Raw genomic sequence first — 22,969 nt, forward strand, 5'->3', positions numbered from 1 at the left:
AAGACGGGTAAAGTGGTACACGTAATTCAGGGACCGCATGGAAAAGGTCGCTGAAGAGAACATCTGCTTCCCATATCTGTCCATTGTCCTGGACTCCTTGTTAGGGGGATGGATAGATGAAGAAGTTTCAGCCAACTCCTTCTTTGTGGCCGCTGCTACCACCATGGCATCAACAGGGACACCCTTGGTCAAGAACTGTTTGTCCTGCGGGGCAGTAATGAACTTGGCAGGTCTTCCAGGGGTCGGTTCCACTGTGTCTGGAGCCGTCCACACCTTTCGAGCCACCACAGACATCAGTGGGTCGAAAGGTGGAGACACCCAGGAGGTGGAAGGTCAGGATCCAAATGCATCCAGAAATAACGACTCATCCTCGGAAGGGCTTAGGGTAGTCCAATTTCCCCTCTGCCTAAGCATCTCAAGGATGTCTGAGAAGGAGACATCTTCAGAGAGGGATCTTGGGGACCCTTCAGACTTCTCTAAGTCGGTATCCGATGTGACAGACTCGGGGGAGTCAACATGCTTCCTCTTGCATTTTGTCTTGCGAGGTGGCTCCTCTGAAAGATCAGGGGAGGCCTCGGAAGAGGAGGATACACCCAAAGGGGTGTCCTGGAGCACTGGATCCCCACGCTTGGGGTCTGGAAGAGGTGCAGAGGCTGACGCAGGCACCCTAGGGGGAGAAGCCGATGGGGTCGATCGTGGGACTGACTCAGGGGCCAGTACACTCCTCATCACCTCGAAGGTGTCCATGCCCGGATGCAGAGAAGGCTCAGGCTCCGAAGAAACCAGAAGCCCTCCCCGCACCAAGGGAGACGGCTCCGAGCCAGATGTGGGAGCCGAGCTCACCTGCGCCGAAGCACCGAAAGGGAGAGCAGGGTCGGACAAGGGTCCGATGCCACTCACCCCCCCCCTCGGAGCCGACGAGGGAGTCTCGGCGCCCAGATCCCTCCATGGAAGGTACCATGGAAGGGATCGGAGCCGATGACGGAACCAAAAGAGAGGGTATCGGCACCGACGGTTCCACAACTCGAACCCCAACGAACTCCAGCTCTGAGCTCATAGGAAGAGTCGGAGGAGGAATATCTACAGCTGTGGATGGAGCAGACTCCTGGTGAGGAGGGCTGGACAACATTTTGGCTAGGGCCTGTGACTTTAAGAGCCTACTGACCACTCTTTCCAAGTCATGGTCCAAAAGTCTAGAGGACCGAGAAGAGTGGGATAATCGATGACTACGCTCCGACTGGAGCAGGGGCGACTTGGGAACCGAACGTATCGACTCCAAAGAAGGAGACCTGGATCGCTTTCGGCTCTCAGCTGGCTCCGAAGATAGTGTCGGAGCCGACTGGGAGGGAGGGACATCGGTTCCAGCTGGAGCCGAAATACATTGTGGCTTCACCCAACGACTTCTCCGAACTGGAAGCCTACGATTTAGGTGGTCTGGAAGATTTTACCGGCTGAGCCTTCGCCGGTGAATCTTGGGGTTTAAGCATACCTCTCAGAATCTATTTATTTTGCGCTCCTGCAGGACACGGACTGAAGACATGACAGATCGAGCAAGAGTCCTGCAGGTGCACAGTGCCCAGACAATAAACACAAGAAGTGTGACCATCTGTCAGAGACATCTTCTGACAGCATGAGTCACACTTCTTGAATCCGGACGGTTTTGGATCCTTGGACATCGTAGGAGAAAACAAAGGAAAAATATTTCACACAGATGGTTAAGGTAACCAACAGTAAAAGTCAACACACTACAGTTACCACAACCCATTACAAGTACCACTACAACAAAAACTACCGAAAAACTATCACTAAACACTAACAGTGATTAATTAGAAGAAATTTTTTTTTTTTTTTTTTTTTTTTTTTTTTTAGAGGGAGATAGAAAGAAAGGTTAACCTCTAACTTAAACGAAAAGAACCTTTCTGTGGAAGGGAGAGAAGGGGGGAGGGGAAACTCTCTAAATTAAACCAGTTTCTTAAGGAAGAGTATGCTTAACTAGATAGAAAAGTATCTACAACAGTAAAAACTAACTAACAGCTAATTCTACACTAACCTATACAGTATGAACAAGAAAAATACAATACAGCTTATTCGACCTGAGCCAGTAGAACAACCTTGCAGCAGAAGCGGCAAATGAGATCTGGGTATCTAGCACCAGGCATCATAGGATATAGGGGGGCCTCGAGCCAGTAAGCAGCTCTCGAGCTTTTGATGATGGCCGAGTTGGAGCCGAGGATTGGCTCCGAACCCAACCAGCAAGAATGAAGGCGAGATAGACAACTTAACATCACATGTTCAGAAACCGTAATAAAGATTGTGTTTAGGAATTGGAGTATTTTAAGAACTAACCCCCATTACTCCCCCAATTCTGAGTGATGAACCACATTTTGTTTATAAAACATCTACTGGAAATTGATACACCGAAAAGTCAATTTACAAAGGAACAAACTGGAAGAAATCTGTAGGACGCCAGAGTAGGCAGCAAATACCATAACATTTAGGAGTTTTGCATCAAAGTGTATGCATAGGTATTTTTATACCAAAGGCAGGTTTCACGGGAGTTTTCCTCAGGTAAACAGCAAATGCGTGAGGTGTGATGGGGCAGAGAAAGGTAACTGGGAAAATGTTTTCTTTGAAAAAGAATGTGTTAGCAGATTTAAAAAAAATCCTACGGAATACTCGTCAGGGCAAATGGCAGTAACTAAGTAAATGATTCTTTCAAGCTAGGACAACTGCCTAGACAGTAAGGTCTCACCAAATTTAATACTATTGGCTGTCAAAAAGGCATCCCACAGGTGGTCCTACTGCTGAATGCTGGAGAACATAGCAAGGGAGAAAGGAAGTGAGCCCATTGTGGGGGAATGAGGCAATCCAGCCTACTGTAGTAGGTTCACAGGTACTTACTACACTACTGAACCTTGAGGATCTTAAGAAGCCTAGCTTTACATTCCCATGGTATTTACTTGGCCATTTATTTTGTATATGAATAACCCAAAGATGGGGCTGAACAGGAATATGTTGGGGTATTTACAGGTTTCCCCTATTCATGAGGGACAGTAGTGCTAAAATAGAGATGAATTTGCAGTTAATTATCCAAATTATGTTTGATACGAAAAGTACCTTGCTTTATGAGGAGTAGAAGGTGGTTCCATGGAAGAGGTAGTCTCTGTGATGTATACCTGTCCCTATAACATGTTCTATTAGTTTTGCAAGAGAGACAAATCCTTTGAGCATTTGCGATAGCAGTAGACTTGCAAATGTTCAAGAGATCTGACAAAATAAGGTCTGCTGAGACTCTATATACAAGGCAGAGATCACATCTTAGCAGACTGCATGATACAGAGAAGAGCAATGTTTTTCAGATGGTCTGCATAGCTTTTATGATCTATTCCCTTGATTCTTTTTACGAGTGTTGTGATCATTCCAATTGTGACAAGTGTTTGGACAGGTAAATAAAAGAGGTATTATGTTCAATATTAAGGCTAAAGAGAGCCAAGTGCAATGGAATGATTACATACCATACTTGTAGCTATAAGCTATGTGATGAAAGAAGACTTTCTTACAACACTGGACATATGGTGATCAAAGACAAGTTTTTTTTCAACACAGGTTCAGAGATCCCTTATTATGACATCAATTTTCAGAGGTGTGCTGTCAATGTGATAGCTGAAAAGGGGAATACTGCTTGCTGAAAGATATGATTATTCATCTCAAAGCATTTAGCTCTAGTACATAGGTTTAACACCAGTTATTTGTTTGGGAAAGTCCCACTTGTAGAATCCTGGTGTCCTCTGGGGAGTTTATGATGAATTCAAGCTCATCTGTGAACTTGGTCAGTCACAAACACTTCAACATTAGCTCTGACTTCGAATAAGTAAATGCCAAAGACTACTTGCCCAAGGACTGAACCCTGGGATACTTTAGTTAGTGAAAGGTCTTTTAAAAGAAATAGAGCTACCCACCCTTACTTCCTACATTTGAGTGCCAATTTCCTATCCAATGAATCGCACAGGGATTGACATTTAGCTGGGAGAGTATCTATAATACCCAAGGGTGGGAAGGTATCAAACATCTGTGCCCTCTGTGACAGTCCCTACTCCAAGCTAGTAATCAAGGAACCTCAATCATCACCACTGACACAGTTAGGGGTGGCCACTAGGAACAAAAATGGACACACGGTATTTTCAGATGCAGCTCTCTGCACCAAGCACAATTTCCCTTATGAGCACACAGGGAGCACACTCCAGACCTGGGGCTGGACTCTCTCTCCAGGTCACACATTGACCACTTTGGAGCTCTGTGTCCTTGTTGCAAGTACACACTTGAATATATGATTTTCACACACACACAATGCCTGGTAAAGGCTGGCACAGATTTACCAGCTGCGCCACCTCTGCATAGACTATAAGGTAATTATGCTGCCACCAGTCAGCTATTCTAAGGCTCTTACAAGGGTACCCAATTATAATGAGTAAAATTAATCCTAATACAAATGGTAGAGTTTGACCAGTGCAGAAAGGCTTTCAGGAGTGGCCACAGGGTAATTAAACATTATTTCTATTTTATCATTTGTTTACTGGGAAAGTCCAACTTGGAACAAAGCCAATGTTCATCGGAGGCCCAGGGAGAAATGCTCCAGACGCATGTCTTTGTAATGTGGGAGGAAACTGGAGCACCCGGAGAAAACCCACACAAACACAGAGAGGACATGCAGACTCTGCACAGAAGGCACTCCAGCCGGCACCACTGCACCATAAAATAAGCATAAGTACCTCTTTAAGATGTTACAAGTATTCTCTAAAAGACCAGCCACAATGAAAAGTATAGAAATATTTAATAATAAAATAGAAAACATGAGAATACTGAATATCTAGTTACAATAAACACCAGAGTTTCAATCATAGGAGATACAAAAAAAAATACACAGCTGGATACATTTGCACAGATGCAGAAAAAAACAACATTTAACTGCATTTTCCTGACTGACTAAAGAATTACTGTTGAGAGAGATATTTGTGAGAGATTTTTCCTGTCAGGCTCTGAAAAACAAAGTGCTCTTGCGAAAGCTCCATCATATTTCTCACTAATACCTAAAGAATAATTTCAGTGCTGGTTACAGAATGACACCACATCTGGTCACCTGACTCTGGTACAATACACACCCAGAGCTTTGCTAAGATCTGTTGCAGCATCTGAAAGCTAAAAAACAATTTCAAAAACTTCCATCCTTCCAGGGTAGCAATTCGTTCACCCCTAAGGATAATACAGTAATATTCCTAGTCCTGGTTTTCCTAGACAGTTTTGTCTCTGGCTGCAATCAGACCTGTAAGATAAAATATTTATGACCTAACCCAACCTATTTATCAAAATTAATTGGACTGAAATTAACCTCTTCCCTTCCAGAATTCTCTGTTAAAACACATGCATTTAATCAGTTATAACAATACTGTATGACACAGATGTATATCCCTTTTCTGTCCAGCAGGACCCACTGTTGATGCATTTTTTAACCCAAGCAACTTTACAAGTATATTTTAACACACCCATTTATACAAATCAGTGAAATAGTCAAATGAGATAAAATAATTTGCAAAACTCTAGTTAGCATATGTTACACATGCTCTGCCCTACTCTCCATGGCACTACCTTGTATCATCACACCATCATCCATTGTTTCAGTAACGTTTTAGAAGAAGCTGACCAGCTTAAGTAGGCAAAAACTTCTCTTGATGAATCTGAACTCAAACATGTCTAGAGTCTGTAGATTACCTATATTAATCATAATCATCTTCTTCATAGTGTTACAGATAAGACTGATCAGGCTTGTAGTTCTACAACTACATGAGCTCAGTGAAAACCTCATGTTTACGCAAGGGAATGACTGTTGCTGCTGATGACCTCCATTCATCCAGCATGTAGTCTGTTTTGAGGTGGATACTGAATAGTCTCTCCAGGAGATTTGACAAGTCACATTTCAGGCTGCCAGTAGGCGGCCTGGTATGTTATCAGGTCTTACAGATTTAGTGGTAGTGGCTTCAAATAGAACCTTAAAAACTCTTAGAGATTTAGTGGTAGTGGCTTCAGTTAGCACCTTAAAAACTTGTTCTTGAGAGAGCTTGTGTGTGTGTGTGTGTGTAGGGAGGGGTTGTAGAGGGTACGTGATCTGAGAAAACTGGGGGGGGGGGTGAAGTTTGACTTAAATTTATCCATTAGTAGATTGGTTATATCCACTGGCTCTGAGTATGAGATTTTTTTTTTTTTTTTACTTTAAGTTCTGCACAATGCCGAGCAATATTTCTGAGATTTCTAATTTGGTTAATGATGACTTTGTAGTTAACCTTCACCTAGGTGGCTATTTTTGCCTCGTATATGGTTTTCGTTCGGTTGATCAGGGTACAAAGTTCCTCGTCTAGTTTAGCAAGAGTGCTTTTGGCATACTGAGTTATTTATTTTTACATGTAATCTGTTTTCTTTTATTACAGAGCCTGTTTAATACTAAGGTTCTACCAGAGGTGTTTACTTTTGAATATAGTTATTTCTGAGGGAGACAAATGGGTTTATACAGCTGTTTGCACGTACACAGAATTTGGCAGTAAAGGAGACCAACCAGAGTTTCTTGTTTAATTTAGTAACTGTGTTTTTCTTAGCTTGAGAGTTGGATTAAATTCTGTGTGCAATGAGTTTTTTCTTTTATTACACAGCCTGCTTTATACTAGGGTTCTACCATTCAGGTTTATTTTTGGATTTGGTGGTGTGTTGATTTCCGTGTAGGACAGATGTGTCTGTACAGCTATTTATATGTGCACAGAATCTGGCAGTAAAGGATTCCACATAAGCAGTAGGGTCATCTGTATGGGAAGGGCTTTTGAATCATCTCTTAGTTTTAGTAGATTAGTTTGCATAATTGCCAAGGTATATGGAAGATGCCTCAGGCTTCAGTCATACAGTGAATGAAACTGACATGTAGTCTGATTTGACCAGGGAGGAAGCAGAGCTGCCCCATACTGGTAAGGGCCAAGTCCAACTCCAGGATTTATTGTCCCTAGCTGGGGCGCATATTAACTGGTCCACAGAGTTTGTACTACAGTCATCCAGAACACTCTAAGGACACATTTTTAAGGATGTACAATTTTCCCAGTGATGGAGAGGTAGCCAAAGTCCCCCTTGAGAATAAAGTTTGGCTTAACGCATATTACTTGGGAAGGAGGTATGAGCTGATGGGTCATAAGGGGGGTCCAACAGTTAAGTGGGACATGGAGTAGTTCTGCTTCATTATCTTCTTAAACAAGCCTGGAGATGAAATGTTTAAGAAAATGGAGACACCACCATCTTTCATACCTTCATCAAAAGAACTGGGCCTGAACATGTGGAAGGCACTGAAGCCCTACAGTAATGGAGTGGTCTCATCACTGAACCAGGTCTCCATGACAATGCATATACTGAGATTTTCCAGGGTAAAGTGTGTAGAGAATGGCGATTTTTGTACAAGCTCCTAGTTTTGACAGATGATACTTTTATGTCACCTAGATTCTGTTTTGTTGTGTTGCAAGCTTTCTAAGACTGACATTGCCTAAAAAAGACACTATAGGGGTAGACAAGGACTTACTGTACATACAAAAGCCTTGGTGGGATAGCACAGGTGTACTTAGGACTATCTACTATTGCCTCCCAAGCAGACATATATTGTACACCACTTTGAATGACACCAGAAGCTAAATCAATTGTTGTAGTCAATCTTGTTGTATGTAATGCAGCCTCATTCTTGGAGACAGAAGAATGATGCTCAAGGACAGGTTCATACCTGCCTCAGACATGTATTCCAAGTGCTCCATAATTTTAGGTGTTCATGAGGTCCAAGGTGTTATGTCTCAAGTCATTTATAGGTTCACGAGTATTTAATAGACTATTGAGCCGCAGGGATCTTTAAACCCTGGCCCTACATTCCCATGAAATGTTTAGCCCTTGTAATTTAAACACAGAAAACCTAGAGCAGGGCAAATACTAACATGAGGTTTCTTGGCAGGTCTCACTTAATGCAACGGCTGTCCCAGGTGTTAACGATTTTGCTAGCATTAAACCCATTCTAAAAGGTAAGACTGCTATCACTTGATTTTCTACTCTGGGTGCAGTATACATACTTGTTTAATTTACTTATTTTTACTCAAGTGAACTTTTTAATAACATTTTTTTACTAAACCTGATGCGCTTTTTTTTTTTTTTTTTTTTTTTACAATTTCTTATTGAAAAGCTGTTATTTGAATGTAGGTTTAGCTTTTTGAATGTATTTTTAGTTATTTGTATTTACGCATGCTTTTTGTCTTTGTTGTGGTATGTCTCCAAGAATTTTCTTTAAAAACTCAGTTTGGCACCATTGAGGCTTTTTAAATGGAGTAAACCAGCTTTACAACTGTTTCTGAAGTTGTTCTACATGTTTTAGAAAGTGCTTAAACTTGATTAAAATATGGCTTTGTGGCATTCTGTGCAGCGTTTGTTTTTTTACATACTTTGAGACTTCTAAAACGTCTTTCTTCATAGAGTCCAGGGAGGTAGGTATAAAATCATTTACACCTACATGCACTATGACTGCGTCATATCTGTACTGTGGTGCGAGACCTTGATGCTTGCATGATGTGGCATGATGTGGTGAATCCTGGTGCCTGACAAGCAAGTGACCATGACGCAATCTCTGCTCAGCCTGGCAAGTAGTGCATCAGTGCGCCACACTATGGAGTCACTTATGACTAAGATACCGATCATGTGGAGATGTGCTTATGGGATCCTAAATGTATGCTTCATGGTGGGTGCTTCCTATGCTGTGTGCTTCCAACATTGCTGGGGGTACTTATTTCTTCGGTTACATTTAAGATGCCTTTGTGGCTTGAGCAGGCTACTTTAAGGAACCCCAGTGTATATACACGTCTGGGTATTTTGTCTATGCTATAGTCTTGTTTGATGTGCTGCTCTGTGTATAGGACTAACAGAGATATACGACACACTGCACACTGTCTGGAAGCAGTGCTTTGTTTGCCGTGCTGCTCCGTGCAGCACTGACACAGGTATAGGACACACTGTCCTGAAGCAGTGCTTTGTTTGGCATGCTGCTTGGTGAGGGACTGACAGAGATATACAACACATGGCACACTCGAAGCAGTGCTCTAGTGTCCTGCTGGATGTGGCACTCACAGATATACATGTGGCACACTGGAAGAAGTGCTTTGCTTGGCACGCTGTTGTGTGTGGCACAGAGGTGCAGGACACATGGCACACTGGAAGCAGTGCTTTGCTTGGCATACTGCTGGGTGTGTCACAGAGGTGTACAACACATGGCACAGTGTCTGGAAGCAGTGCTTTGTTTGGCATGCTGCTGTGTGTGGCAATGATACAGATAAACAACACATGGCACACTGGAAGCAGTGCATTACTTGGCATGGTGTGTGTGACAGAGGTGTATGACATGGCACACTGGAAGCAGTGCTTTGCTTGGCATGCTGTTGTGTGTGGCACAGAGGTGCAGGACACATGGCACACTGGAAGCAGTACTTTGCTTGGCATGCTGCTGGGTGTGGCACAGATAGAGGTGTACGCCACAAGGCACAGTGTCTGGAAGCAGTGCTTTGGCATGCTGCTGTGTGTGGCAGTCATACAGATAAACAGCACAACACACTGGAAGCAGTGCTTTGCTTGGTATGCTGTGGGGTGTGGCACTGAGATATACAAGTGGCACATTGGAAACAGTGCTCTGATGTGCTGCTGGGTGTGGCGCTGACAGATATATGACACATGGCACACTGGAAGCAGTGCTTTGCTTGGCATGCTGCTGCATGTGGGATGGACAGAGGTGTATGACAAATGGTACACTGTCTGGAAGCCGTGCTTTGTTTGGTATGCTGCTGTGTGTGACATGGACAGACATGTATGATGCACATCACACTGTCTGGAAGCATTGCTTTGTTTAGCATGCTGCTGTGTGTGACATGGACAGATATGTATGATGCACATCACACTGTCTGGAAGCATGTGTTTTGCTCCGCCAAGCCATGTTTATGTGGAAGCCCTCATCACGCTTATACACAAACAATGCAGGGAGGGCATAGCAGTCCTTTACGTAGGCTACTGTATTCCTCAGTCAACAGGGGAAGGGTTTATGTTTTAAAAAGCAAAAAAACTCCTGCAGACTGCCTACCCCTACATCAGCTCTCACACTGTTGAGTAAGAAAATAGGCATGATGTGCGAGTAAAGCAAGGGAGTGGTAAAATGGACACAAAACAAAATAAAATTACAGTAGCCCAATATAAAACCTACTGCAGAAACACACAAAGTATTTTTAAAATGTTCATGATGCCCGACTGAAAGTATATCAACTTTTCCAAAGCCCGATCTATAAATGATGACTGGAAATGGGACACTTAAAAGCAAAAGTGAAGGAGATTAAGAAGTTAAAGATTCAGAGGCAGGAACTTTTGTCCACTGCATCCAAAACTTTGGACTACTAATTGGGTGGCAAGATGTTTTTGTACAAGGACCCAAGTGAAACTTAAGACAAAATATTGTAATCTAAATTAGAAAGTACAGCTGGGATACCACTGCACTCCTTTAGGGCCTTAGAGAGGGCATCTGCCTTCTCAAGAGTAGAGGAACAATATTCCAGCTGATTCCAGGCTACAATACTGGCAATGTTAAGGAAAGACTCCATGCGTTTGGATAATCTGTGATTCATCATTCCTCCAACCTACACACACGGGGTTTTACAGGCCAAACCATTCAGGACTTCCTCAGCTCACTACACTCTAAGGAAGGATCACTGGTGGAGTGGGGGTGAGCTATAGACCACCCAACCTCTCAGTGCTAGAAATCTGGAAACAGCCTGACAAAATGGGGGGACAAATGCTCAAAAATAGGTACATAGGTTCATACTAGGCTATCTGCCCTAGGGCATTTATAAGCCTAGCCAGAGTGTGTTTGGCTTTCGCCACCCATTTTAAATTAATTTTGCTATGCCCTTTTTCGAGGTTAGTATACTGTGCCTTTGTCTGACAGTGACACAGAAGTGATACCCGGGGTAAACCTACGATCTCCCATCCACTCATCAAGATTCCTCTTGAAGAGAGTCAATGAGGGACTCTGCCTAACCTGGACTGGGATTTTATTCCAGAGTGAAGGGAGCCTCTGGGTTATGAATCTGTCCCTCCAGCGTGTCCTATTTATTTCAGTGCTGAGGTTCAAGTCTCTCGAGCGTGTAGCTCGATGGGATTTGGATTTTCTGAGGTGCAGCATGTCCATTAATTCCGGGTTGGACATGGCTTTATACGTCAGGCGCAGATCGCCTCTGAGCAGGCGGTATGCCACTGAGTAGAGCTGGAGTTTCTTTAACCGGGCAGCATATGGCATCTGTTTGAGCCCTTTGATCCTCTTGGTGAGGTACTTTTGGGGTCTTTCCAGTTGCTGCAGGTGTCTGGTAAGGTACATCCCAAAAGGGGCATTGTACTCGATTATGGGCCTGATGAGGGATGAGTAAAAAGGCACGATGACCTCCCCTGATCTAGATGTGAATCCCTTCATGATTAGGTGGGCTATATAAAATGTTTTTCTAACCACTTTGGCCATGTGGTTGTCAAATGAGAGATTGCTATCAACTCGGGTCCCCAGGTCCCTGATTACTTCTTCTGCACTTAATGGATTATCACCTATGTGGTAATTTGTGGGCACTTTGTTTTTGCCAAAGGGGATGACTATACACTTTTTGGTGTTTAGCTTGAGGCCATGGCTCTGGCACCAGTTGTTTGTTTCTATGAGGCCCTTTTGGAGGATGCTTGTGTCGGCTGGAGAGTCTATTATGGCACCCAGTTTGCAGTCATCTGCGAACTTGGTCAGCCACAGTCCTTCCGTGTTGGCCTGTACCTCCTAGAAATATATACCGAACAAGAGAGGTCCCAGGACTGAGCCTTGTGGGACACCACTTGTAACTGGTTTGGAGACTGACATGGCTCCAGCAACTCTAACCATGTGGGTTCTGTCCTTGAGCCAGTTTGCAACCCATCTAGTGACATAGGGGTTTATATTTAAGCTGGTGAGCTTATCTATAATGCCCGAGTGGGGTATTGTATCGAAGGCTTTTGCGAGGTCCAGGTAGAATGTGTGGACCACCTTCCCCTCGTCATTGGCCTTGGTGACTGTTTCAAAGAAATCGACCAGGTTTAAGAGGCAGGATCTGCCCTTAACAAAGCCGAACTGGGTAGGATCCAGTGTCTGTAGGTCCCCAATATCTTTATTTATGAGGTCCATGATGATCCTTTCCATAGCTTTGCAGACCAAGCTAGTCAGGCTTATGGAGCGATAGTTTCCAGGATCCATTGAGGCACCACCTTCGTGGAGAGGGACCACTGTTGCTGTACGCCACTCTTTGGGTACATATCCTGTAGTAAGGCTGAGACTGAACAGTAGTTTTAGGTTTGGGTTTAGCTCTTCTTGGAGTTCATGTAGGACGCAGCCCAGGACACTGTCTGGTCCCACTGATGCTGTGTTTTTTGCTTTGGAGAGGGCAGCTCTTACCTGAGCATCTGAGATGTCAGGCTGGCAGCACTCTGCTGGGATAGATATTTGCCCTTTTGGTGTGTGGGGGGGGGGGTTGCGCTGAACCTGTCAGCTAGGATGTTGGCAATGTCTGTGGGTTCGGTGTATTTTTTGTCATTTTGGACTAATTCTGAGCATATCTGGGAATTCCCACCCAGGTTCCTAACATAACTAAAGAAAGCCTTGTGATTATCCTTAGTGTCCTGTGCAATTTTTCTCTCGAAGCTGGCCTTAGACGATTTTATGAGTGCCTGTAGTTTTTTGCTAATACTGATCAGAGATGCCTTCCCTTTTTGGGATTTTGCTCTGTCATGTAGTAGCTTCCTCCATCTGTTGTATAGTTTGTTTATGGCTGGGGTCCACCAGACAGGACGTCTGCCTTTGGAGGATTGGGTCTTGGTTTTATTTGGGATTGCATGATCCATGCATTCCTGAAGGTGTTCATAGAATGCGTTTATAAAAGATTCTGCGGGATGGGCCGTATTTTCCACAGGCCCGGGGGCTTTGAAGGATTCCACCTCGGTTTTGAGGAGTGTGAAATTTGCTTTAGAGAAGTTTTTCACTGTGGTTTTCTGGACAGGGGGTGGGGTCGGGATGTGAATATCCAGTGAGATTAGTTTATGGTCCTGTTCTTACCAGTGAGGGATACACTTCTGGTCTGGAGCATATAGTCCCCATTGTTGGTGATGATCAGGTCCAGTATGTTTTCCCCTCTTGTGGGAGTGGTAACAAGTTGTTCCATAGCATTTGAGTTTATAAATTCTAGGAACCTTTGGGCTAGGGTGTTGGAGCTAGAGTAATGCTCCCAGTCTATGTTTGGGTAGTTGAAGTCGCCCAATATAATGGCGTTTGGAGACACCTTCATATTTTCCAGTGTTCTCAGGAAGGCCAAGTGGGGTTCCTGGGTTTGGGAGGGTGGTCTGTAGCAGGCTATAAACTGGAAGGCAGTTTTACCCACTGTTAGTTGCACATGGATAGTCTCTGATGCTTCGTGCTGTGCCACCAACCTGGAAGTGTGGGTATCTTTGACAAATATTGATACTCCCCCTCCTTTTGTGGTTCGGTTCAAGTTTTGGGGCCGAAAAGCATGGTATGAGGTATAACCTGGTAGTGCTGGGGTGCTCTCGGGAGCCTTGAACCAGGTTTCTGTTACTGCACAGATATCGATATTCTCCATGCTAAGGAGAGTTTTGAGTGTGTGCATCTTGAGGTTTAGACTTCTGGTGTTGAGTAGCATTACTTTTAGTTTCTTATCCCTTGTGATACCTATGGAGGTGGGTTTGTCTTTTGAGCCCTGCCTAAAAAAGGCACTATGGGGGTAGCAAGAGCCTTTGCCAATATCCGAAAGCCCAGGGGTGACAGGTGCAAGCCGTCCCTAGTGAAGCATTGTGGCTTGTCGAACATGTCATCCCAGGCTGACAGGCATTGGATCCCCTTTGAATGACACCAATACTTAAGCCAATTGTTGAAATTGATCATCTTGTCTTCATATTGTGGCATCATTCTTGGTGAGGGTAAGATGCCACAATATAAGTTTATAAGTACATATTTTAAATATTGTACTTATAAACTTAGAAAGTTACTAGAATGTCAGGGTTTATGTTAACATATTTCTGAAGGATATTAAGTCTGAAATTCAAATCCATGCCATTATTTAGTGATTTAAATCCTCAGATCATCTTCCCGTGATATGCCAGAAAATCACAAACTTTTTGAGGAACAAAGCAAAATTATGAGACAAAAATCTGCAGCTGAGAGGTATGGAAATACTTCCCTACTCCAAACAACCAAAGGAAGTGGCATTGACTCACTATAAACAGAGCACATGAGAACCAGATGTCAGGCAATGAGGTTGTTAACCTTAACGGCCAACATACAATAAGGGGTACCAGGTTTAACATCTCAACACTAATGACAGACTCTCTTACTGTGCGTCAGTAATGTGCGACTCCAGCGGTGCTGCTCTCAAGACTGAGACTTCAGTATCTTAGGGATTTCCCTTTTCACAGAGCTAGTATAATCTAAAGGTTGGTATATATAAACAGCAGGGGACCTGAGGGGAACAGCCCCCCTACAAAAGGGTCTTGTTTGTGTGATCGGCTAATTTTGGATGTGCTTCACATTTGAGTAGCTCTGAGGTTTTCCACTTGCTGTTATAAGAGTCACACACAACCACTGGACTTTCATTAGGAAGCCATCAGATACAACACCTAACTGTGGAAGTTTGAGTGAAGCCTAGCACTGCCAGCAAACCAAGTATGTAATGGTATATTTCTACAGCCAGGAGGACAGATATGTACTAGCTGAATAAGAACAATCCACAGTGATCCACAAAGCATGGAAGGATCAGCAGGAGTGTCCTCACCCCTATTGGAGAGTCTTCCATGACATACGGGAAGGCCAGAGAAGTAGGTTCCTGACCCAAACCCTGACCAATGAGCCTCTGCTGGGCAATGTGAAGAATCACTTGGCAGGAGTCAGTTGGGTGGAATCAAACTGAGCCAAAGAGTGCTTCCACCATGGAACGCATGACCAAGGTGGCTGGTAGAGAACACCTGTCATGGTCCCATTGGCAGAGTGCTTACACCATGGAACGCATGACCAAGGTGGCTGGTAGAGAACACCTGTCATGGCCCCATTGGCAGAGTGCTTACACCATGGAACGCATGACCAAGGTGGCTGGTAGAGAACACCTGTCATGGTCCCATTGGCAGAGTGCTTACACCATGGAACGCATGACCAAGGTGGCTGGTAGAGAACACCTGTCATGGCCCCATTGGCAGAGTGCTTACACCACGGAACGCATGACCAAGGTGGCTGGTAGAGAACACCTGTCATGGTCCCATTGGCAGAGTGCTTACACCATGGAACGCATGACCAAGGTGGCTGGTAGAGAACACCTGTCATGGCCCCATTGGCAGAGTGCTTACACCATGGAATGCATGACCAAGGTGGCTGGTAGAGAACACCTGTCATGCTCCCATTGGCAGAGTGCTTACACCATGGAACGCATGACCAAGGTGGCTGGTAGAGAACACCTGTCATATTCCCACTGTCAGAGTGCTTACACCATGGAACGCATGACCAAGGTGGCTGGTAGAGAACACCTGTCATGGTCCCATTGGCAGAGTGCTTACACCATGGAACGCATGACCAAGGTGGCTGGTAGAGAACACCTGTCATGGCCCCATTGGCAGAGTGCTTACACCATGGAACGTATGACCAAGGTGGCTGGTAGAGAACACCTGTCATGGCCCCATTGGCAGAGTGCTTACACCATGGAACGCATGACCAAGGTGGCTGGTAGAGAACACCTGTCATGGTCCCATTGGCAGAGTGCTTACACCATGGAACGCATGACCAAGGTGGCTGGTAGAGAACACCTGTCATGGCCCCATTGGCAGAGTGCTTACACCACGGAACGCATGACCAAGGTGGCTGGTAGAGAACACCTGTCATGGTCCCATTGGCAGAGTGCTTACACCATGGAACGCATGACCAAGGTGGCTGGTAGAGAACACCTGTCATGGTCCCATTGGCAGAGTGCTTACACCATGGAACGCATGACCAAGGTGGCTGGTAGAGAACACCTGTCATGGCCCCATTGGCAGAGTGCTTACACCATGGAATGCATGACCAAGGTGGCTGGTAGAGAACACCTGTCATGCTCCCATTGGCAGAGTGCTTACACCATGGAACGCATGACCAAGGTGGCTGGTAGAGAACACCTGTCATGTTCCCACTGTCAGAGTGCTTACACCATGGAACGCATGACCAAGGTGGCTGGTAGAGAACACCTGTCATGGTCCCATTGGCAGAGTGCTTACACCATGGAACGCATGACCAAGGTGGCTGGTAGAGAACACCTGTCATGGCCCCATTGGCAGAGTGCTTACAGCATGGAACGCATGACCAAGGTGGCTGGTAGAGAACACCTGTCATGCTCCCACTGGAAAAGACAAGTTGTGCACCCCAGTGATCTGGTATTAGTACAGGGACAGCTAGCATAAAAAGGCAAAGCAAGCATGTGAAATTACTTTGCACAAAGACTCTGGCTGATGCCTAACATCTTCCTTATCTAGTACCTGTCCTATCCTGTCAGGGGATCGAGGTTTACCTGGAATATTCAATTCTGTAGTCTTAATGGGCAATACAGAAAAATGTTCTCCCTCTTACAGGAGTATCTCAAATGCAAAGATTCTATAACTACTGAAATAGCTTATACAGTAATGCCAGTCAGATCTAAACAGCGATATTAATACAAGCCAAAAATAAACAAAACGTCCTTTGAAATATTCATAACCTATACTTTTCACATGCTTGGTCTCTAGAAACAAAAATGTTCAAATAAAAATGGGTTCTGTCATTTTGTGACTGTAAAGAAAATCAAATTTCAAATGTTTTGAGACCAATCTTTTCTTCACATAGGACAATGAAAACTGTCAAACATCAGACTACAAACAGGAGCCAGCACAGTCACCATCTTTTAGGTTACAATGAAAGTCTTGCATTTTTCTTGTCACTGCCTGTGGGTGGGTGGGTGGGATGGGTTGAATTAAGACATTATTTACACCATGTGCCTTTCCCAGAATAAGCAGTAATGATGTTGGTTCTGGCTGAATGTTTGACTACAAAATTTTATTCCATCTACGGGCTAAATGGCAACTTTCCAATAATGTACATCAGGAATGAAATATAAAATGCACAAGTAGAAGAAAAGAGACGCAGTGGACAAGAGCAAGGTCAGTCTTCCTTGTCTGGTCTAAGACGTTACAACATGCCCAGGCCAGACACATAACCCTTCTCGAGTAGTGGAACTAGACAAACTTAAAAAGGAATGGAAATCCCAACAGTTACTCTGCAGAGGACCAATTACATTCACCATGATTACTTGAACACTGGATATCAAGCAGGCCTCTGCATTGTGTTTACACCTGGGAAGAAATGACAGTTGTAGGATTCAGAGCTCTATGGAAGAAGCCAACTAAATGATTATCAGTGGTAAGCCTTAAAAAAAATCAGTCCTACGTCTGGACTGTATGTACTGGTTAAAATGATTGGCAAACGTCTATTTAATGATGACCAAGTGGCCACCATTGAGGCATTGCAAAAATAACCACTACTACAGGCTGCCACTACAGGACTGGTTTCAGAATGCATCAGCAAATATTTTATCCTGGTGAAGTTAACAGATAATGCAGACTACAAGCCTTCTGTAGAATGCTTGCTTAACAAAAGGGGAACACCTTCCTGCCCAAAACAATTCTTCCTCACTCTACAGACTCTCTAAGGGTAAACTGCAACTAGCAGCAGACTTCCACTGTGAGTACAAGACCCTTCTGTGCCTCCAAAAAGGAACTACTAAGGGCAGTGCGGCTCGAAGATACGAGGCACAGCAGCTCAGGTGGGAAGTGTAGGCTAGTCCCAATGAAAAAACATTCTCTGAAGGCTACAAAAAAGGATGTCAAAGTTGTGGCTTGCAGGCCAGGTCTTCCAACAAATTAATGAAATCCACCAAGCCAACTGGATCATAGGTGGGCATGGCAACATGTAAATCATGAAAACAACAGATGCTTTCTTCCTGTTAAAATGTGACTTTCACTGGGTTTATCTCCTCCATCAATTACCACTCGGTAAAAAGTTTATCTGCCCATTCGAAAGCAGGCTGCGATGCACCACACCATATACAGAACTACAAATGCCCAAGTCCAATACTCTGACTGCTGTCACAAATGAGCACCTTTCTCTACATCAAGTAGGAATGAGGATCTGGCACCTTCATTACCAATGAACAACAAACAGATAGATACACCTAACCGATTTGCAAGCAATTTCTAAAGCTAAGCCTACTGAAGAGACAGCCATCCACATAGGGACACAAGTGTTTTCCTAACCCATCAAGGAGAGTCCTTACATATGTCAACTGATACCATAAGAGCACATCTGTTGTAACTAGCACAAAGGACCCTTCCTGATAAATCCTTAATTAAGATGAATTCCACACTAACCAGCAGGGTTGCAAAAGTATACGAGAGGAGTATATTTCAAATATATGGGTGTTCAAGGATGAGGCATCTCATTATTATTCACCTCAGAGACCGGTACCACAGAATCTTAACGGTCCACTTCTCAGGTACAGACCGATGGGACAAGACACTATCCCCTTTCCAAAGGTAGCATCCGGTAACTTGACCTCACTTGTCATGGAAGGCAGTGAGCAAAATTGTGGAGAAGCACTCTGAACAGAATGAAGTCTGAAAGGCCCACTAGTCATGGAAGAACCAGCATAATTATTCTCTAATCTTACCAGAGGCTTTCCTCTACTTAGGGTAAGTGACAGAAACCAAAACTGAGCTGACCAGGTGCGATCACAGCCTCTGGGTATTAGAGTACTGTGTGCGTGTCCATCTCCTACTCTCTTGTCGCAGCCTCTGGGCACTAGAGTACTGTATGCGTGTCCATCTCCTACTCTCGTCTCAGCCTCTGGGCACTAGAGTACTGTGTGCGTGTCCATCTCCTACTCTCTTGTCTCAGCCTCTGGGCACTAGAGTACTGTGTGCGTGTCCATCTCCTACTCTCTTGTCTCAGCCTCTGGGCACTAGATTACTGTGTGCGTGTCCATCTCCTACTCTCTTGTCAGCTGGCAATGTCCACAAGCTTGAATTTCACTACATAATGAAAAGTAGGCAGCACATTAGGAGCAGATTCTGAAATAGGAAATGCCAGGTAATGCCTGGTAACCAGTTTCTTTACTTCTCTCCGTCTAGCCAACGCTGGTTCAGCATCGTGTTAAAATCCAGATGCTAGCCACCCATCCACCGGCCCCTTCTCAAAGGCCGCCTTACCCATGGGGATGATGCAGGTTTCAAGCTTCTCAGAAGTCTTCTCTGGGCTGACTGATTTAATCGATGGCACTTGTGAAGGTCATTCACACTGTGGGATGTTTACCGATGAGTAGCTGTGCGTCACTTTAGACTGTCTACTTTTTTTTTTGATTAGTGCAGAGACAGTTGCTTTTGTGCAATTCAGGAAAATAACATTTTAATGACCTATACTAAGACCAGGATCTAACTGTGAAACTAGAAAAAAAAAGCACTGAAGTTCAGGAGCTGAGAATGGACCAGAAGGTATAGATGCAAGCACAGGAGCAAGAGAAAATTCAGGAACATGCTGAGCTAAGACATCAAAAGAGGAAATCCACGCATTTATCACCTCCCAGGCAGAAGCCTTTCAAAGTCAGAACTAAGACCACCTGCCTATAAGAGTTAGAAGGGTTTAGCAGTCTCCTGGTGCCTTTCTGAGGACCATGGCTGCTCCTGCATCTATACATAAGGAAAACTATGGAGTAATACTGCATGAGGGATCACAGTTTCCACACCACTGCAGCATCTACCAGCAAAAGCAAAGTGGCCCCCTCTCTACCAAGCAAATGCAACATGAGGTAACAGAATCTACAAGATTAACAGGTCTTGCACAGATTGCCAGTTTTCCAACAAAGCTCCTACCATTTAACAATGTGACAAATTAGACACGACTCTGAAAATGAAACTTTAAATAATGTATGTTTCACGACCAAATGTGAATAAATTCATGACAAAGAGCAGATTACAGTCAGAGAAGAAAGTTTTAAGCAGTTATATTAAACAACTGATTTGAGTAAATGACTCCTGCACAGACTAGAACTGGGACACTGAAAGAACACAGCAATTTTTTTGACCATCTTTGGGCATATGTGAACTGTGATTGCACCTCCACTCCTCCACCTGAGGCAAGCAGTGAACACTTCTGCTTCTGGACAATGCAAAGCATCAGTGATAAACGAGTACATAAACCTATGAGGTCAAGCAGTTATCACAGAAAGACAGCAAGCATTATGTGATGTACACTGTGGCATAGATATAAATGAAGACAGTGGTGTGTCAAAAGCAGCAAAAAATTGTGTTTTTTTTTTTTTATGCTGCAAGCTCCACAATTATGAATCACAACAGTGGAAGATGCTGCACAAAAAAAATACAGCAAGCAGGTGCAGCTGCAGATTCATATGGAGACGGGAGCTGTAACATGATCAAGCAGGTGCAGCTGCAGATTCTTATGCTGACAGGAGCTGTAACATGATCAAGCAGCTGCAGCTTCTTATGGAGACAGGAGCTGTAACATGATCAAGCAGTCCTGCAGGTCTGTGTGGGATAGCAAGACGCAAGATGGCTCCAGCAAGAAAAGAGATGCTTTATTCTGGAAGGCAACAAGATATGGATATTGGACTTTTTCCAAGAATATTGAACTACTTTGTTGTGGCTGGCAAGCACTTCTGTGTTTATGTGAATGGAGCTGAAACTCCTGATGTAGGGCTTGTGATAGCCCGAAAGCTTGAATAATTGCAAAACATATATTAGTGCAATAAAAGGTGTTACTTCGCACATGTGTGCTCCAGTGTCTGTGTGTTTTACATCAACTCCTGTGCAGCTCTGGTCTGTCTGAAAGCAATCTGCTACAGTATGGTCATTTAAAAATCTGATCAGTGTACACACTATTCACTGGTTTGTCTCCAAGGATGAATTAAGCAATGACAGGAAGACCCAGTTAGCAAACTGAGCTGAGTCAATTGACAGTATGTACTCACTGGCAAGTTTCAAAACAACACACTCAAAAGTACCAGAAAGTTAAAACTCATGCTACCGAAACTCACTAAAGGACAAAAGCAACAACAACAAGCAATAAACTACCGCATACACAAAATATACAGGAAGCACCTACTGAAACTGTGGTACAAAATACAGTCACAGCTCCCACAACTTACCAATATACATTTATAAATGTATGTATGCTTAAGTACAGAAACCCTACACCTTCTGTTAATGGCACTGCACAGAAAAAGTGGCTACAGATCAAATGAATTCCACAGACCAAGGCCTATTACAGACCCATATGTCTGGCCAGCCTATTATGCAAATCCTTGGAAAGACTCATCATGGAACCAATTAATCAAGACACTGGGAACCTCCAAACACTGGACCCATCTCAGTTTGGATTCGTCAAGTGCAGGTCAAGCTTACTCAACCTGGTGGAGTTTTTTAAAAGGTTGCCAATGAAATGGATGAAGGCAAAACAGTAAACACCCCATACCCTGACTAGGTCAAAGCCTTTGATACAATTCCCCATTCAAGTACAGTACAAAAGGTAAATAAAATGGGAATATAAACTATGTCACCCGCTAGACTGCCAAATGGCTCACAGATAGGATGCAAAAAAAATCAAAATATGGGAAGTTACCTCCAAAAAGACACCATTTACCAGTGCAGTCCCCCTCTCCTGCTTGGCATCTACGTTTCTGAAGTATAAACCAACATCAGAGGGTTTTGGGCGACTAAGTTTGCAGATGACTGCAAGCAGGAGCAGTCAATGAATCCCCAAATGACTTGGTCATCCTGCAGGAAGGTTTGTCCAAATAAACATCTGGTGCCAAAATCATGGACTGAAACCAAATGCCAAAAAATGCATTACTGTATCGTTTGGGAAGTCATCTACCTCCTGCAACTATCACATTCATAATATGCCACTAACAGCTGACCCAGTTGTTCAGGATTTGGGGCTCTACGTGAACAGTGACCTGACTTTTGATCAACATGTGCCCATTGTTGTAAGAAATTCCTTCTACATTGCACAGCTTACAAACAAAGGGACTGCGTTCTAGATCTAAGGGTGTCATTGTTCACCTTTACTCAGCCTTTATCTGGCCAATCACTGAGTATATAATGCCCTCATTGTCATAAATCTGTCCAGACACATGCCAAAACTGAATGCCTGCAGGATATAAGGCCTAAATAACATGTTCTACATGGACCAAGTCAAAGCCTTGTCATTACACATGGTATCAACAGACTAATAAGTGACCTGTGTATGGCATACAAGGCATCCTCTGACCTAATACTGATGGATTTACTGCACATGAGCAAGTCAAATGGCATCGGAAATGATTGATTTAGGGATCTAAACCTCCTCTGCTACACCTAAACCTGTTTGGAGAGAAAGGACTATCTGGAAGAGGATACCGCTACTTTGAAATAGACTCCCCCATCCACATAAATCAAAGTTATATATATTCAAACACAGCTTGGATCTATGGATGGGAAAGATAAAATTTACCCCAGCAATGGACATGTTACTAAATGCTTTATTCCATGCAAGGGTCTCTTCAAATTATCTATGGTATGATCCCAGTTATTCTCATTAGGGGTAATATAAAATTATCGACCATGGACCATGGGATGGGGTAAGACCAATCACTAACCACATGGGATAGGTTAAATTCTATAACAAAAAGGGAAATTGGCTGGGCTTAAAATGGCCTTCAAGGACAGCTAGACTACCATTTATGAACCTATGAATAAACTTAATATAACA

General features: G+C 43.9%; 1 protein-coding gene across 1 annotated transcript in view; it reads right to left on the reverse strand.

Moving 5' to 3' along the window:
- Nucleotides 1–22,969, reverse strand: part of RALGPS2 (Ral GEF with PH domain and SH3 binding motif 2) — a 2,773,917-nt gene that overhangs the window by 495,438 nt on the left and 2,255,510 nt on the right. The gene's annotated exons all lie outside the window — the stretch shown is intronic.

This window comes from Protopterus annectens, chromosome 10.part0 (assembly GCF_019279795.1).
Source record: "Protopterus annectens isolate FY-2018-M chromosome 10.part0, PAN1.0, whole genome shotgun sequence".
In the NCBI taxonomy this organism is placed as follows: Eukaryota; Metazoa; Chordata; order Ceratodontiformes; family Protopteridae; genus Protopterus; species Protopterus annectens.